This window comes from Asterias amurensis, chromosome 18 (genome assembly GCF_032118995.1).
Source record: "Asterias amurensis chromosome 18, ASM3211899v1".
Classification (NCBI taxonomy): domain Eukaryota; kingdom Metazoa; phylum Echinodermata; class Asteroidea; order Forcipulatida; family Asteriidae; genus Asterias; species Asterias amurensis.
Genome location: NC_092665.1, coordinates 13018656 through 13037030, shown reverse-complemented (window position 1 = coordinate 13037030; position 18375 = coordinate 13018656). Strand labels below are relative to the sequence as shown.

At 38.5% G+C, this 18375-nt stretch overlaps 1 protein-coding gene across 4 annotated transcripts in view; it reads left to right on the top strand.

Moving 5' to 3' along the window:
- The first annotated feature begins 85 nt into the window (after positions 1-85).
- The window catches only part of LOC139951130 (protein gustavus-like), a 29958-nt gene continuing 11668 nt past the window's right edge, over positions 86-18375 (top strand). Inside the window, exons 1-2 of one of the 4 annotated variants that reach the window (XM_071949976.1) lie at positions 245-543; positions 6569-6610. The gene's annotated coding sequence lies outside the window, so the exon portion shown is untranslated. The other 3 variants (XM_071949975.1, XM_071949974.1, XM_071949973.1) reach the window with 3 other exon arrangements.

The window sequence follows — 18375 nt, the reverse complement described above, 5'->3', positions numbered from 1 at the left end:
AAAAGTTATGGCAACTAAAATTCATCCACCCCGTCATCCCCGTTTTTAGAGCTCCCACATATAACACCCTTAACATTTGAGACGTCACACTTCAAGGCTCATGAATTAAAAACAGGGGACCACCCTCCACTCTCATCCGCGATCAAGTTCTTTCTACCCAGGACGTCCTCCTCTTTGGACTTACCACGCCCACCCATTTATTTCACCCTCTGCTGCTGGTATCCCCACCCAAGGAACGGTAAGTCAAGAGGGGCTCGTTGGAACCAGCGTCAACCGAGAGGGAAAACTTTAAAACCCAATTTTTATGGGTGACTCACACGTGCGATACTTTCCTTGCTGTGCGGTCGGTACGGTTTACACTTACAGTGAAAGCTGCTGCTAAATAGTACAGTTATATTAGAAATGAGTCACTTTTGCTGACATTTCAACTGCTATTTGACCCCAAAATGAGGAGCTTGTACTTGGTGTAGCTTTGTGTAGCCCAGGGAGGAGAGCCTGCCGCCTCATGTCGTCAAGGGAAGGGTCGAATTCTGCTCAAAAATGGTATGTTGTTTTCAGAAATTTTCAGAATTGTTTTTATTGTTTTGTTGATGTTTTATTTTAACTCGATGGATGTACAGTGAAGAATATTTATACAGCAGTTAGTACTTCGGTCATAGGTAGGCCTAGGTATTTTAGTCATGGGCTGCAGTTAGATCCATTAACTGGGCCCTGGGGCGCAGTACTCCTCTTTTTATCGAAATTCGTCCGATCGATAATGACAAATTTCGAAGGAAACAAAAAGGAGAACAGCGCCCCAGCAGCCAGTTACATAGGCTGCAGTGCATTACACACCGATGGCATATTCTTCTAGTTCTACTTAAGTTCGATTTCTGATTTACATGTATTTTTTGTACTCAGAGAGTCAGAAAGGTACAAAGCAAACGGGAGTTTATTCAATTAGGCTAGTTGCAATATCATTAACCCTCCTGCCTGCGGGAGTGCGGCTACGCCAGCGGCTAGTTGCGGTAACGGAGGGTTCTGTATCGCAACTACAATTAGGGTAGACCCACAGTAACTGGGGCGCTGTATTCCTTTTTTCGAAATTTTGACATTATCTAATAGGGCCTATCTGTCATACTATTACTAGCACGACAGAGAATGTCAAAATTTTGAAAAAAGGAGTACAGCGGCCCAGTTAACTGGGTCTACAATTAGGCCTACCTACCCGGCTACTATAAAGTACTACTACATTTTAGATGTGCGTATAAATGTAAACACTTAAAATGTAGGTCAACCTTCCTTTAAACTGCTTTATATTTTGTTCTTTTTGTTCCAAATGGCAACTTTAATATTACATTAGCATGTCTCTGTGTTCTTACTTACTTAGGCCAAGCATACATAGAGCAAGGTAGTTGCGATAATGTCTGCCGACTAAGAGCAAGGAACAGCAAGCATGTCACTGTAATTTCCACCGCCATTATTATCCAGAGCATGCTGGGGCCGTTTGCATCAAATCATTCAAGATTTTTTGGCAGTACCCGGGGCCCTGCACTCTTTAAAATTTTTTTTTACATCTGCGTTTCATACTAGCCTTCGCTTTTATATAGTAACAACTGAAAAAATAATAATTTTTTATAACAGAACTGAAGAAATTTCCCCCAGAAATCCACATTGAAAGTGTACATTGTTCATTATGTGTGAATGAAATCGCCAATATAATTCTAAACAAGTCCATAAAAACCAACAATGTTTTGAATTCCTGGATGATATGTAACCAGGGATTTAGACCACTGTAACTGCATGATAAAGTAGGCCCCCTTATGAATGACGAAATTTCATCATTAATAAAACTGGAGATGTGGTGATGATGAGAAACTAAAAATAGATTTTCGTCGACTTGAGGACATGATGACCAGAAAATACATCATCTTTATCCCTTAGGCTTTTAAAACACATCATAATAATTTAAGTTTGATAAAAACAGTGAATCATCAATAATTTGAAGTGTCACCCAGAGACTGAATGTATAATGTCTATTTAGAAAAGAAAAAAAAACTTGTTTAGCATCCTCCCTTTTTGAAAAAAGGAAGGTCGCCCAACGACACATTTTAAAACACAAACAGCTTGGCTGTATTACAAAAATTAATGTTTTCGTCTGAGATGATCGTTAAAATTTATCCTCTTTTTTTCATATAAGAAAAATGTTGTTAAAAAAATGTTTAAAAAAAGGAAACGGCCTGTAAAAAGGAAGCTGGCGAGGATGCTAAGCGTGTTCTTATTTTTATTTGGCCTCATAATAGCAACGACAGCGCATTGCCTGTAGTGTATTTCGTCATGGCTTGCTCTGTATACATCATCCATCCACCTACGTCACAAACGATGCATCATCTGGTTGCATTCATTGTCTGTTGGTGATCCCAAACACATGGTCCTAAACTACAGTCGCCATGTATAACAGACATTGATTAATGTGTACTGTTGTGTGCCTCGTGTGCTATGCGTGCACAGCCTTGGGATACGCTCTAACGTCAACGGTTAAATCTGTCACAGTGGATACGTAATTAGCAATGCATTGTTGTGTTGTATGTTTTGTTATTGACTGTGTAAAATGAGCACATATTTTCAATGCTAACAAATACGTAAATTGCAAAAAGTATTTCATGGCCTGACGCTCTGACCCCAGCAGAGTTATTTTATAGAAGGCTACATAAATTAACCCCCCCCCCCAAAAAAAAAAAAAAAAACTGATTATAACAACACCACAAAATGTCTTTTATAAAGACTAATAACTACCAATAAATATTTATTTTATTCATTTTTTTAAATTTTATTTTTAATTACATCTTTTTGATTTTCTTACTGATTTGGTTTTCTGCAATAACTTAAATGCTGATGAAATGTTTAAGAGACAAATTATGTGAATGCAATATTTTTTAAAGCATTGTTTAAAATCAGTCCATACATCACTGTGTACATGTACATTGTAAAACGGCTTGCAATTAAATATTCATATTTTGTCGCTTCTCTTGTATCAAAGATTGATAGGCTTGCTTGTCATTTTGACACGTAAGCTAAAGGGAAGGTACGTTTGGTAACTACTCCTCAACTTAATGGCAATAAAAGCTCACTGGGTTAGAAGTAGAGCAGTTTTCGACAGTATTAAATAGCATTTTCAGTTTTTATGCCTCAAAGTTTGAATCTCGATTTTATTTGATTTTTTCCCATGGGCTGAACAAATTACTTTAGTGGCATCTAGGCTAAATCAATTTCTAAATTTGAAGTGGGTAAAAAATAAATTCCTAAATTTTTAAATAAGGGAATAAAAGGGTAGTTCTTAAATGGCCGTTTAAAACTGGCAGGGTCGTTGCTGTGTGATTTATAGCATGGCAACGACCCCCATGTGTGCAAGGTTTTAAACGACAGTTAAAGAATGAGTCACTTCTCTTTTATTCCCATTCATAAATGCCATTTTGGTTAAAAGAGTAGCCATAATAAAGTAAGAAACTCTGTAAAACTTATCCATTTTCTGACATGCTTGAGCTCTGTACATCCGTGTGTTGCATTGTTGCATTGTTATAACTAAGCGGACAGTTTTCGGATCCTTTCTAGCGCGTAGTCTTGGTGCCAGACGTTTCTCATTTTATCTTTCACACATAGCGCGGCCAACTCACCGACAGTGCCAGCATCGCCCGTAACAAGAAATGTCTTGCACCAAGACTTCTGACTAGCACGTAGTATCTGAAAAAAAAAACAGTAATTTTTCGAGGCCTTCATTAGGCCCAGCTCAAATTAATTGAAGACACAATACATTTCAACATGGAATATGTTTCTTTCTACCATTGATTAAATTCAGACTTTATTGTACTGCACATCTGTACCCAGTTTGTATAAATGCCAGCAGCGATCTGGAAAGGTCATCAACCTTTGGAATCCCTCTTGATTGTGTCTGGTTACTGCCCACTCCTGAACCACAATAACTCTGCCATGATTGTCCTGTTTGGTGGATAATTGATTGCTGTGGTGGTGCTGACTCAAACTTTTCTCAGGAATATAACAGTGTGAAGCTGATCAGGAGTGATCATCTAACAGTGGTCACAGCTTCTTGGTTGATGGTAAATGCATTGTCGGCACTAGTCCTATTGTAGTGGACTTGGCACCAAGGTGCAGACTTCCATGACAAAATTATGGGGCCTCCTATGGGCTTGGAATTTCATCTTTGAGAGGACAGGGCCACTTTTAATTTTGCAAGGGGCACTTCCATGTGACAGTCTATGGGAAACTTCTAACGGGGCACCAAGGCCATCCCATGACCAGGGGCAACAGAGGCCGTCCTCTGTTGCCCTCTGTGTAATTCCAGGTCTATCCCTTTTATTTGGAGCACATTCATAAATGCCCCAGAAAGTTTATCCGTTTGATTGGGGGATCAAAAGGCCATGTTTAAATGCATAGACTTTTATTGTGTATTAGTAGCTTGGAGTAGAGACGCATGGTGAAAAGTATCCAAAGCCTGTTGCCATACAAGCTTTAAACGCAGGCACTTTGTGTAACATATTCTTAAAGACACTGGACACTATTGGCAATTGTCAAAGACCAGTCTTCTCATTTATCTCAACATGTGCATCAAATACCAAACCTGTGAAAATTTGGGCTCAATTGGTCATCGAGGTGGCGAGATTATAATGATAGAAAAAAACACCCAATGTTACACAAAGTTGTGTGCTTCCAAATGCATTGATTTCGAGACCTCAAATTCTAATTCTGAGGTCTTGCAATCAAATTTGTGGAAAATTACTTCTTTCTCAAAAACTACGTCACTTCAGAGGGAGCTGTTTCTCACAATGTTTTATACTATGAACCTCTCCCAATTACTCGTAATCAAGAAAGGTTTTATGATAATAATTATTTTGAGTAATTACCAATAGTGTCCACTCCCTTTAAACGCAGGCACTTAGTGTAACATATTCTTACAAGCAGCCCTTGAAATAAGGATACAATTGGTGTCACTGCCTGATATCAGTGATATCTTAAATAAATCCACATCCATTCCATTATCAGTGTTGTCATTGTCTGATAAAACAAGGTCACAAGATCAAGTAGTATCTCTTGCAATTACTTTGTCTGGTCATGGTCTGGTCAGCCTGTCAAAATGGGATGATGATTATTTGTTTTGACTGGCTGTTGGTGATCCCCCCCCCAACAAGTAATGCCAGTGATTGCGTAGCCATCTGGGCCCAACTTGTTGGCTCTGCTTGCAATCACTACTCTTTGCTTCAGTTCTCAAAGTTCTTAGCTAGCTGGAATACAGCTAACCCGTGAAATATGCTTGAAGTAGGCCTAAGTGCTGAAAGTTTCCCTGCTTCCGTGAGCAATGATTCTTTGGTGCCTGACGACTCTGTGGTACCATGTTCTCACGTGGTGTATCCCAACATTTATCGGCCAACAAACCTGTGAAAATTTTGACTCAATTGGTCATGGAAGTTGGTATTGTAATAGCGAAAGAAAAAACGCCATTGTTGCACAACTTGTGTGTTCAGATGCCTAAAAAAGGCTAAGGCCTGAAGTCTTTTAATAATTATTTAAGTGAGAAAAAAAAGTGACTTCAGAGGGACCTGTTTCTCTCAATGTTTTGTTACTATCAACAGCTCTTTATTGCTTGTTACCGAGTAAATTTTTATGTTAATAATTATTTTGAGTACTTACCAATAAGTATTAAAAGAATGTTAACATACGGTTGACCCACAAAATCCATGGACTTTGAAGTGTTGTTCCGCTTAATATGACAGCCTCTGCTGAACTCTGTCGGGACTGTCAGGAGGTTGTCATTGCCCGTAATTTGACCTGTAGCTCGTGTTTAATATTTACCCATGAGATTGTCATTGATGGAAGACTATTGATTCTTCAAATAATCTTATTTGATACTGAGGGATGTGCACGTAGCTGCGTCAAGTATACCGAATCTACAGATGTATGGGCACGTTTTGGGTAAAAAAATACTTGCAGTCCTAAAAGGTTTTTTTAAAACATTTATTTGTGAAACAATTATTGAGGACATCCACAGCAGTTTCCACATGCCATCTAAAAAGGTAACACTGGATGGGTGCTCATTAGGGTTTGCCCTTAATGTTTTTAGTGACATTATGGACCAGTTAATTTGTCATTGCCCTGGTTCATCACCCTTTTCACTGACCCATATTTCAAATGAATGAGGGAGAGGGCATATTTAATTTCACAGTGCCCCTAGCTTTTTGGCCGGGATTGTAGATTAGAGGTTTCTCATGAATGGGACCCTGGAATTATGTATAAAAATGGAGTTTCCCAACCTGCTCTTTTGGTCCTGTTTTATTTATAATCTTTGCTCTATGTTTTTGTTGACTACCCGATAGTCAGTTATTGAAGTGGTACTCTCTTGTTGGAGAACATGTTTAATAATAATAACGGGGAAGTCGGCTAGACGGAGTTTCTACCACGTTATTATATATTAGGGAAACAACTGTTAGCAGTTTCCCTGATTGTCAATTTTCCCACAAACGTTTTTGGTTGACATTATAATGTTATAATAATCTAGTGGTTTCCTTTAATTTTCAAGGTTCGTTGAAATCAGTGTTTGCTTGAAATGCTACATGCACATGTAAGTAAAACCAAGTCCAGACTGGTGGCTGCGGCTGTTGCTTCAGCTGTTGCTAAGGGCAGCCTATATGTTTTAGTACATGTTATTGTTTTGGATGCGGCTGTCGCTGCGGCTGTTTCGAGTTGTTGCATATGCTGTTGCTAAGGGCAGCCCATGCTTTGTTTTGTCTGCGTCTGTTGTTAAGGATGATGTTGCTAAGGGCAGCTTACGGCTTAGCTCATGTTTTATGTGGTGATCAACAGCCACAGCCACTGATTTTGAATTGACCTAATCAGTATTTGCCCTTAATCATTTTTTTTAACTGGCCAGCAGAACCATGCAGTTATCTTGTCATTTCACTGACTGGTCAATCACCTTTTGAGCGATTTATATTTCAGATGAAACGGGGCTGCTTCTTATAGCTGACCTTGTCAGTCGGATAGGAGTGAGTTCTGACTGGTCTTCTGGTGTTTAAAAAAAGTGGACACTATTGGTAATTACTCAAAATAATTATTAGCATAAAACCTTTCTTGGTAAGGCCAAACAAAATAAATGTTGTGTTTACGGTAACCCGACCGACCTGAATTTTTTGCGGCCGAATTGCCGACCTCAAAACATTTTTCTAAATATTTTGTGAGTTGGTAAAATTTAAAATGAGAATTTTAACATGTTGCCTCACTTTAAAACTGTTTATTACGACTTACCAGTGTAATAATGCATTTTTGCAAAAATCATGGCGATATCAAAACTTGTGCACCCGGCCCACAATTTTTTCTGTGAAAGGTGCACGCGCCACCCGATGCCCGGCCCCGACGCACCCGCTGTGTTCACAGCGTACTTCGGGGCGATCCAATGTCACACGAAACGAAATTGGGCCCCTGGCAGCCGGCCGCATATTGAACACCACAACAAAACACGGTACAACAGTACAGTACAGCTAGCTGTCAGTGGTACAGCACGAAACGAAATTGGGCCCCTGGCAGCCGGCCGCATATTGGACACCACAACAAAACACGGTACAACAGTACAGTACAGCTAGCTGTCAGTGGTACAGCACGAAACGAAATTGGGCCCCTGGCAGCCGGCCGCATATTGGACACCACAACAAAACATGGTGTAGCTGTCAGTGGTGTACAGCACGTGGGTGACCGGCCGCGTACGTTTACAACACGTTTTACACTACGGACAGACTGCGAATGAAAACTGCATCAAAACATGGCGTCGACGTCAGGCAGTTCTTCGTGCGGTAACATGAACAAATTGTTTAGCTTGAAAACAGAAAAGTGCCTCCATCAGCCAGCCAAGTTGAAGCTAGTAAACATCGATGTCAGCAAGACATTTCTCAATATTTTCGAAGATCACCATGGGCCAAACTTTTATCACGTTTGTGCTCAATGTTCGACGTCCCAATGTGGAGACTGGCACGATGTCGAACTTAAATCTAGCAATATAAAGCCACATGTTTTGGGCCACAGAAAATTTGTAATTTGTTGTCTTCTGAAATGATTGGACAAAGAGGTTTACCGTTTATGACAAGAAAACCATTGTCAGACTTGTAATAATTGAAGACATATTCTAATTAGTTTCAGCGCCGTCGTCCTTACGGACCCAGGAAATGCTAGGCCTGTAAGCTTTTGTATCAGTTTTCAAAGAATCATGCCACATTGCGTGAAACCCCTTTTTTTTGCTAGTTACTTTGCAAGTATTAAAATGTGACCATGCTTAAATCTAGCAATATAAAGCCACATGTTTTGGGCCACAGAAAATTTGTAATTTGTTGTCCTCTAAAATGATTGGACAAAGAGGTTTACCGTTTATGAAAAGAAAACCATTGTCAGACTTGTAATAATTGAAGACATATTCTAATTAGTTTCAGCGCCGTCGTCCTTACGGACCCAGGAAATGCTAGGCCTGTAAGCTTTTGTATCAGTTTTCAAAGAATCATGCCACATTGCGTGAAACCTTTTTTTTTTTGCTAGTTACTTTGCAAGTATTAAAATGTGACCATGCTTAAATCTAGCAATATGAGCCACATGTTTTGGGCCACAGAAAATTTGAAATTGATTGTCCTCTGAAATAATTGGACAAGAAGAAAAAGGTTCGCCGTTTATGACAAAAAAACATTTGACTTGTAATAACTGAAGACATATTCTAATCAGTTTCTGAAAGTGGATAAAAACAAAGAGAGACGCCTGCAGTTAACTTGTTATGGTAGACAAGTGATTCTGCCGTTGAAATAAAACATACAGTTCAAGTTTTCAATTCCAATTTTCATTGTTGTTTTATTAGTGATTTGTTTCTTCGGAGTATGATTACCCATCAGACACTAGTTGAACTGGCCATCGGGAAGCTTTTGAGTTGTTTTGAAGTATATTTAAACTACCCAGAGACTCACAACACACATTCAGATCAGATCAGGCTGACATTCAAAATAATAAGTTTGACCCTCAAAAGTGTTTATTCATTTTGCTATATTATTTTGGGGAAAATGTGAGTTGTGAGTTTCGGCTCTGTTGTTAATGTTATGGTACACCTTGCACCACTGAGCCTACTGAGTGACATCATTTTCACACAGCAACCCGGAGGTTCGTCAGTCTGGGTAAAGTGCAAGTAAGTGTACAACAATGGAATGAAAAATGTGAACAAAATAACCACACCTCAAATTGAAAGTTGGTAAAACTGATGTCAGCATTTAAAACATGGCCCTGATTTAATGGTAAGATAAAAAGTTTCCTTGTAACTTCTAAAGCGCTTGCAACTTGACCTATGTTATGTTTTTTCTAAAACAACTTATAAACTTTTATATTTTACCACTTTCCAACATGAGGGTTTACAACTTGATGAGTCGAACAAGGTTAGTATAATTCATGGTAACGGGTTTAAAATATTAACAAATAACTCAAAATTCAAGAACTTAAAAATAAAAATAAAATTACAAAATAAAATTATTTTCCTACCTACCTACCTGGAATTTTTTAGGGCCGTTACCGTAAACACAACATTTATTTTGTTTGGCCTAACTTGTAATGGGGAGAGGTTGATAGTATAAAACATTGTGAGAAATGGCTCCCTCTGAAGTGCCATAGTTTTTGAGAAAGAAGTAATTTTCCACGAGAAAGAAGTAATTTTCCACGAATTTGATTTCGAGACCTCAAGTTTAGAATTTGAGGTCTTGAAATCAAGCATCTGAAAGCACACAACTTCGTGTGACAAGGTTTTTTTAATTTCATTCATATCTCGCAACTTCGATGACCGATTGAGCTCAAATTTTCACAGGTTTGTTATTTTATGCATATGTTGAGATACACCAACTGTGAAGGGTAGTCTTTGACAATAACCAATAGTGTCCAATGCCTTTAAACTGGCGTTTGCCTAGGGGACCACTGTTAAAACCAAAGTGAATGCTGCTTCTATGTGCGGAATATCATATGTTATTTGTTAAAAGTGAAAAACAACACACTGTGGATTCTCTTTTGAATATTCTTTTCCCACCTGATTACGAAGTTAGTTTAGAGTGGTTCAGTAAATGTGTGCTTATGTTTGCTCTGAAACATCACCATTATAGCATGCGTTTTACATTACTGTGTGGGTCTTTTTTTTAGCGCCTTTGTGTATACAGTACACCCATGACATTTTGTGACATTTAAAGCAAAGTTGATATAATGTGACGTACCCCTCCCTCTCGAGATTTCCATCTTTCCATCTGTGCATTTTATTGTTGGGAAAAGTGAAGGCAACACAATTTAGTGTTGGGAACCCCCCCCCCCCCCCCCCCCCGAGAGATATAAATGCAATTGATGTCATTGTTTAGCATAGAGAACAAAGCCTTTGTAGTCTTCACTAAAACATGCACACAATGGTAATCTTGTAGGAGTTTTAATAACGTTAACTGCTTGGGTGAAACTTAAGACCCAAGAAAACCCTGTAAAGTATGTATTCATTAGGCTGTTTGTTCTGTGGGATGCCAAATTGTACTGGGAAAAAAGGGTAATTTTGACCAGAAAAAAAAAAACATTAGCAATTCTAAGGGTTTTAGAAATGAGTGTATTCGTAACAGAAATCCTCTGCTATTCTTTAATTGGCACTTGCCTAGTTGTATGGATATATCTAAGTGTAAATTGCGCCTGTGATAAGACGGATAAAAAGAGTCATAACAGCCCAACAAGGTGGGCTAGAGGGTCAGCCACGTCATCCATGTTATTTTGATAAATTGTAACAAGAAATGTCAAGATAATGGTGTGTCAAATTCCCCCAAAGAACTACTCTAGGGCATGACATGGCAGCCGCACTATAGATGAAAAACAAAAAAAGAATATAAAAGATGAATTATCGAAAAATAAAAAAATCCTCTCTTGTAATTGTTTTTCTTCTACAGATAATATACGAGCGTCACATCCGAACTATTTTGAATCGGAACCTTTTCCACTTTTGTGTCAGGCGACTGTTCATGCAACAGCTACAGATCATAAGTCATTGTTCAATCAGCTGTTTCACTTTTGGATCATTTTCATTGCTGATGCAAATTTATGCGCAGTAGACCCCCCCCCCATGCTCATGACAATGGGCACTGCTTTATTGTACCTAATTTGTACTGCCCTAGCCTGGGTGACATTAACAATGTCAACACGTTCCATAGAAAGCAGCGGGGAGTGGGTTTTCATCCTTTATCAACAGATCTCAGTATACAGGTGGTGCATATTGAAACAAAGAGAATGTCTTGTGGTGATAATGGTGATGAGACCTAATTGCTTTTTAATGATGTGGAACTAAGCCAATACAGGGTCGGTGGGAGGGATTAGAAAACCTTCGCGTCAGTTAGTATTCACGTCATCTGGTGGTCAGAAAACGCCCTTAAAGGCACTGGACACATAATAATATCACTCAAAATTTAAACTTATTTGGTAACAAGTAGTGGAGAGCTTGTTGATAGTACACACAAAACATTGTGAGAAACGGCTCCCTCTTAAGTAACATAGTTTTTGAGAAAGAGGTAATTTCTTCAGGCAATGACAACTTTTATAATCGACAAAGAAAGCACAAACAATTAACATTCAAGATCGAGCACAAAGGCAATTATGAAAGGGTGGTAATTGTGTCTATTTCACTCTCAATACCCATAGAGCCTCGTAAGTTTTTATGCTAACAAATATTTGGAGTAATTTATTAGGCCCTGCCAAATTGTGTCCAGTGCCTTCAAGCTTGAATGGTAAAAAATATTATGGCAGGCACATTGTTAAAGTCCTGTTCTACAGTCGATCTTTTCTTTGTTCAACCCCAAATTATGTCTAAAGAATTCAGTAATGAGGGCCCATCCCCTTCTGGTTACAAAGTACTCTAGAAGGGGATGTTGTTATACACTGAGTTACCTGTCAATTTTTGTTGTGTTGTCATTTAATAGCTTTAGAGAAAGACTCTGCCAGGGTCGAAACGTCAAACCAATTAACCATATTTTTTCAAGGTAGACTAAAATAAGAACTTGGAGGATTTCTGTCACAAGTAAACAGTTCTTCATAATAACTACATGTATACAAAAAAAAAAGGCCCTTTGTTCAAGTTGTAGAATGACAAAAAAAAGTCCGGACAAATCCAGTGTGCCTGATTGTTCGAGAGATTTTCGGGTCTCAAAGTTCACTTACATACGAAGTGGCTATTGTTATTTAACAGACAGTTGTGACGTACAGGTACTTGAAACTTGGATTTTGTTTACAGGTGGACAGCCCTTATGTTTCTTTATTGCCCTATTATTACATTAACCCACATCCTGGTATGATAATGGATTAATATTATTATTCACAATTGTGTTGCAAGAGACCTGTTTATTACCGAGAATTTACTTGTTGTTAGAAATATTTACTTTGTCAATGATTTCCCCCTTGACTCTATTACCCGCTTGTTATATGATTGATAGAAACCTTGAAGCCGAACTGTGTGACCGATGTGGATTGTGAGGGATTAAGTAAAACTGACCAGTTGATGTCATTAGCATTGTGACACTCCGACTCAAGGCTGAAAAGTAGATTGGATTGTCATTGTAATATGTCCATGGCATTGTGAACGGTCAGCACCGGTCACTCCGGTCAGTATTCAGTCATGTTGTGCTGCTTAATGCTATTGTTGTATATCATTACCTGCATATGTAGTGGTCAAGGCTACATTGGGTCTGCCTTCAACCATGCTGTAACCAATAGGCTGCATTACTACCTTCCGGTCAAGGTAGTACGGTTCTGCCTGCCTTCAGCCAGAGGTGATCAATTCCCAACTGGCTTCCAGCCTATGAGCTGACCTCCAACTTTTCAACTCGGTAATAAAACTAATCAAATATGTTGACTCTTGCAGTAAAGGCAATAATGTAGTGTGTTTGTATAGCCTGCTGATCGACCATGGAGGTAGAAATTAAATTAGAATTCCTATCCAACTGACCATTTTGGTTAGAAGTTTTTTTTGTTTAACTTAGCAGATAAAAAGTTCAACATGTGGCCAAGTTTACAGAATGAATTTAAGGAAATTCTTTATGAAAGATGGTTGAAAAATAAAAGATTTGAAATAATGATACAAAACTTCAAATGAGATTTTGTTTTGAAATACAAAAACAATTGAGACAAATATTACATACAGTCGTTATAAATAAATAGTGTGGAAGTTTATCATCATACGAAGTGTGCACACATCTTTCAAGAATGAAGTTATTTTTATTTGAACGCTTATTTAGGGATACACTTCTGGAAAAAAAATACCATGAAGATCATTTTTTGAACGTTTTTATTCATCAAGTAGATTTGAACCAAAGTAGGGTCCCTATTGTTCTTTTCCCTTACAGTAGTATTCTCAGTGCTGCTTATCACACATCGGGTAAACATGGAGCTAGGGTAAAAATAAATTAATAATTATGTAACCTTATTGCAGTTATTACATGAAAATAAAATTGCTTTTGCAGGCCTGTATGCTTCATTTTTGAAAAGGCAAGGGCACCAAGGCATTTTCTCTTTGGCAAAGGGCACCCTATGAGGAAATTGTAAATTTCTACTAGAGCATTTCCAGGGCACCAAGGCAATGGCAAGGGGCAACGGAGGCAATCGCCTCCGTTGCCTCCGTGAAGTATCAGGCCTGCTTTTGATCTGTTATCACCATTAAAAATATAGATGTAGGGTATAGGTTGCCCTTTTTCAAAACAGGTTTGACAAAGAACGCAGAAGCCCTCCCTCAGTCAAAAATCGCGATGCGTATGATCATACTGCGTCTATTACTAACCCCCTTCAAACGATGATTAGTCAGTGGTTCAATGGACAGTGCGGTCTACGCACAGGATGAACGTGTGTCACGTCTTATTGAGTTGTAGCGTTTAGTCACAGGCGCAAACCCCCCCTGTTCGTTTTGCATAATTTTATGTAGGTTGGATTGTTTAAACAGATTAATACATGAATAATGTAGTTCTCGGTAAATCAGCACGTCTTTAATAAGCCACCAACAGATGTACTTTAGTTACCCAAGAATGCCTCTATTGGTTATTGTGACATCACTCTATTTCTCAGAACAACATTACACACCCACACACAGCTTTACATATATAACACCCCTCTATACTCAAAATGGAACGACCGATCTGTATAATAATGAGCTATAGCAGTGTGAGTTTATGAATGAACTCAGTGTGGCATGGAGCAAATCAACAGCTTTTGTTTGGTCAATGGGACTTCAGCACTAGGGGTGTCCTTGAGTGGTATTGCCTTGGGGTGGCTGTGATGTCATAAGTGTAACCCTACTGCAGAGACAATGCAAGATCAAGCTGTGCTGTGGATGAAGCAAGCGAGATCAATATTCAGTCATGTGTTTTGGAGGGCAGGAAGTGAGTTCACCACAGGGTAAAGGTCAATGGTCCATTCCATCTTGCAGGATAAAAAGGGGATCTCTATGTTGTGGTGATCCTCAGTTGACTCACGCTCTCATTCGGTGAACAGAGAGGGAAGCCTTTGTGTAGAAGAAACCGGTGAAAATTTTCTAACGCTGACTACAGAACTCTCTCTTCTCAATCGAAGTCGTCGTGCCATTATCCAAGGATTTTTTTAACTGAATCGCAAGTGAAACCCATCGACATCATCAGCCTCCAATGTGGGATTTTTAAAACCAGTGAGTATTTTGCTTCTTTGTCTTTGTTCTAGTTCATGTACAGAGAGCCGGGCCGGCTAGAGTCTGCCGTCCATGTACAAGTCTATGGGCATTTATGAGGTTTCTTTGTTATAGACGGGGGTCTGTTAATGTATTAACACAGGTGTGTTGCCTGCCATATGGGTGTGCAGTACAGTCACTCTTGTGCCCTATGAAGCACCTTACACATTTTTGTGGCAGGAAGTGGGTAGCTAGCCCACACTCAATCTGAACAATGCTGCATACATTTCAACACCATTGCCGAGAAATTTCTTTGTTTGATGTTTGCCCTGAATCGTGTCTTTCTTGATCAAATTGTGCCCTTTAAATTTAAAATAACCATTTCCTGAGTTAGAAATATTCATTTGTCTTTAAATTTGTGTTTCCAAAATACTAATTTTCATTTAATAAATACATCAATTTTAGTTTCTGCCATAATTATTTGTTTGTATTGGAGGCCTTTAATTTTTTGCTGAGTTAGCAGTCTGGTTTGTCATAATTATACATTATGTTTCCATATTTTCATGATATTAATTTAGTATTCTTCTTTCATCTGAAAATACATCGATATAGGTTTTGGTTTTGGTTTTGGTTTATGCCCTAATATTTCATGTATTTGTCCTTCCTTCATCCATCTGTTGCCAAGGAACTCAAGTATGAAAATACATCGATTACAGAGGTTTTGGTTTCAGTTTTTAGCTTGCCCTAATATTTCATAGCTCAGTACCTCATCCAGACTTGGTGGAATATAATTTAGAATGTTGGCGGACGATTGATGAGAAAAGTCATGTGGTGTTGTTGACTTTAAAGGATATTGATGAATAATTCAAGTAACATTCAAATGGAATTCCTTGGAGATTTCATGGTGTAGGCACGGAGTAACTTTTCATACAGCAGGTATCTGATTGCATTCTTTCGACGAAATATGATTCTCTGATTTTTTTTTCATGTGTGGGGGTCCCAACTTGAGAGAACATTGGAATCACTGATGGGGTCCCTGATTGAATAAGTTCAAAAACAAATAGTTATAAAACAAATAAATAAATCTTGACTCAAACACAAACAACAGGTCAGATTTATCTTTTGCCAGTTTTTAAGTTTCAATAACTGAACACCATCCTCTTGTAAACATATAGGCCTAAATAATTTGTATTACATGCGCGCTCAAAACTTCCCTTGTAACAAAACAAACAAGGTCAAAGATTTGTTCATGAATTTCAAATAAGCTGCTCTTTTTTTCTGTTCTTTTTCTTCATCGAACAAGATAGTTATGACACCATTGTGGGCTATGCCCCACTTTACATTGTATTCCTTAAGTGGATGCCCAATATGTATATTTTAATTTAAAAAACATGAAACATTGTAATCGCTTCTCACAGCTACTGTTTTTTTTTGTGACTTAAACAAAAAACATAAATGAAACAATGCCTAATTTCTTTTGTTTGGTGTGAACCCTGAGGACAGGAAAATAGAGTTGACCATGTTTGGTATGAAGATCTCTGATCACTCAACTACATCATCCTCCCTCAGCAGACACTTAGATATGTGGGCGTCTTACGTGATTTCCCTAGTTACGCTTATCTGATTGCCCTCTGTGTTTATACTCAAGAGGGTATGTTATCAAGTGTAGAGACTCGTTCTCCGAAGGAAGGTCTGTAGAGGTCTGTAGTGGGTTAAGTCTCGCTAGCTATCCAGTCGCAGTCATGTCAACCCCCCACCTTAAGGAAGATTGAACGCTCCTATTAAGGACAGAAAAAGAACTAATGTGACTTGAAGCTAAACAAGAAAAGGACTTTCCCGGTATGGGTGAAGATTTCTTTCTCCGTAATCAAGAAATCAAAATGGAAAGGAAGAAACTTATTGTCCTGAAAGTATGGCTCAGAGATTCGGTGAAGAGTTTAGGCCTACGTACCAGTACATGTCTTTGGATGCTGTTTTGTTCTAATTAGCTCTTGTATGTAGGAGAAAGAGATGCCTAAACAAAGGACTGCATGACCTTTGAAATTCTGAATTGGGAAAAAAAAATGAAAAAGGACACTGCCTGCGTATGTGTGTAGTTTCCTTTATTATGGAACCATGCTGTGTTATTCAAATCAGCTGTGGAAGCGCAGTATCCCTGAAATCGGTACCACACTCGGTCTGAAATTCTCAATTGGGTAACACAAAACAAATTAGGGGTTTTTGTTTTGTGGGTTTTACAACAAGGCTACCTGCAGATTGGTGTACTTATTTGGTCATGTAATACTGAGAAGCAGCTGGTCCTGTGCAGTTGAGTCAGGTTTAATGCTGTGTTGGGTATTTGTGTACATTGAGCAGAATATGCAGGTAGTACTGTTTATTATTGATACTGAACAATCTTGCATGCGTATTGCATGATGTAGTCTTTCTTTGTTTCCAGGGAACGATTTTATTTTGTCAGGGAATTTTCCATAGCAACAAACTTAGATTGAACTTATACTTTGTGCAGACTGAATGCTAATATTATTGAGTAGCAGAAGATGATTTTTGAGTAGCGTCTGAAACATTTTGTGAAGGCTAAGGCAAGGGAAATCATTCATTCGGGATAGTGGCACCGTGGACACTTTTAAAGACAAATTGAAATTTCATTTGTTTCAAACAGCTTTTCAGTAGTTTATTTCTTGTGTTTTCCCGATGTTCCCTCTTCCTTCTGTTGATTTGTTTCTGTTTTCTTCTTTTCATGCGCTTTGAGCACCTTATTAGGTGGATACATGCGCAATATAAATTTTCCTTATTATTCCTTATTATTATTGGTTTCCAAAAATGTGGACAATGTTCCATTGAGTAACATATACAAAACTATGGATTGTTACAAAATACAGTATTATCAGACATGGGTGTGATGCAAGAATTTGGTTGGACTTGTTTGGTAACATTCTGGATTGCAAATGAAGTAGTTCAAGAGGAATGTCTTCTGCCTCAAGCCATAGACAAAGGCTTCTCTATGCTCAAACAGGCCCTTAGGTTGATGATGTTGACTCGGAACATACAAGTAGTAAAAAAGAATTCAGAACTTTAAATGCCACAATTGAGTCTGCTGAAGAGATTACCGGCACATAACTGCATGGTTGGGGTATACAAAACATTCATCGTGGCGATTCTATGTTTAGCGTATGTAGAACACACTGGTTGAACTCGAGTCTCGTCTACTCCTATCCTAGCGTATTGTTGATTACAACAGGCCTGTATTTGTATGCCTTGTTTTTGAAAGGGCAGGGGGCAACAAGGCATTTTCTCCTTGGTAAAGGGCACCCTATTAGGAGATTGTACATTTCTACTGTCTGAGCATTTGAAGGGCACCAAGGCAATGACCAGGGAGCATGGAGGCAATCACCTTCGTTGCCCCTGTGAAGTTATCTATTTATAAGGTTTTGGCTTCATCAATCTCTGCAATATGGGATCACTTTGTGTTTGAAGATGCAGGTACTGTGGGCATAAACTTCCTCATCTAACTGTTTTCTTTGTTTGTCAAAACCCTTAATTTATGTTGTAATCCCAGTCGCTGTTGGTTCTTTGGAAGTTAGTTATTGTATATGCAGTGCTGTTTTTGTCATTATCTATGTAGGCTGAATTTAGGTCATGATTGATAAGAGAGCACCAGCATTTGTTATCTAAACATCTCAAAG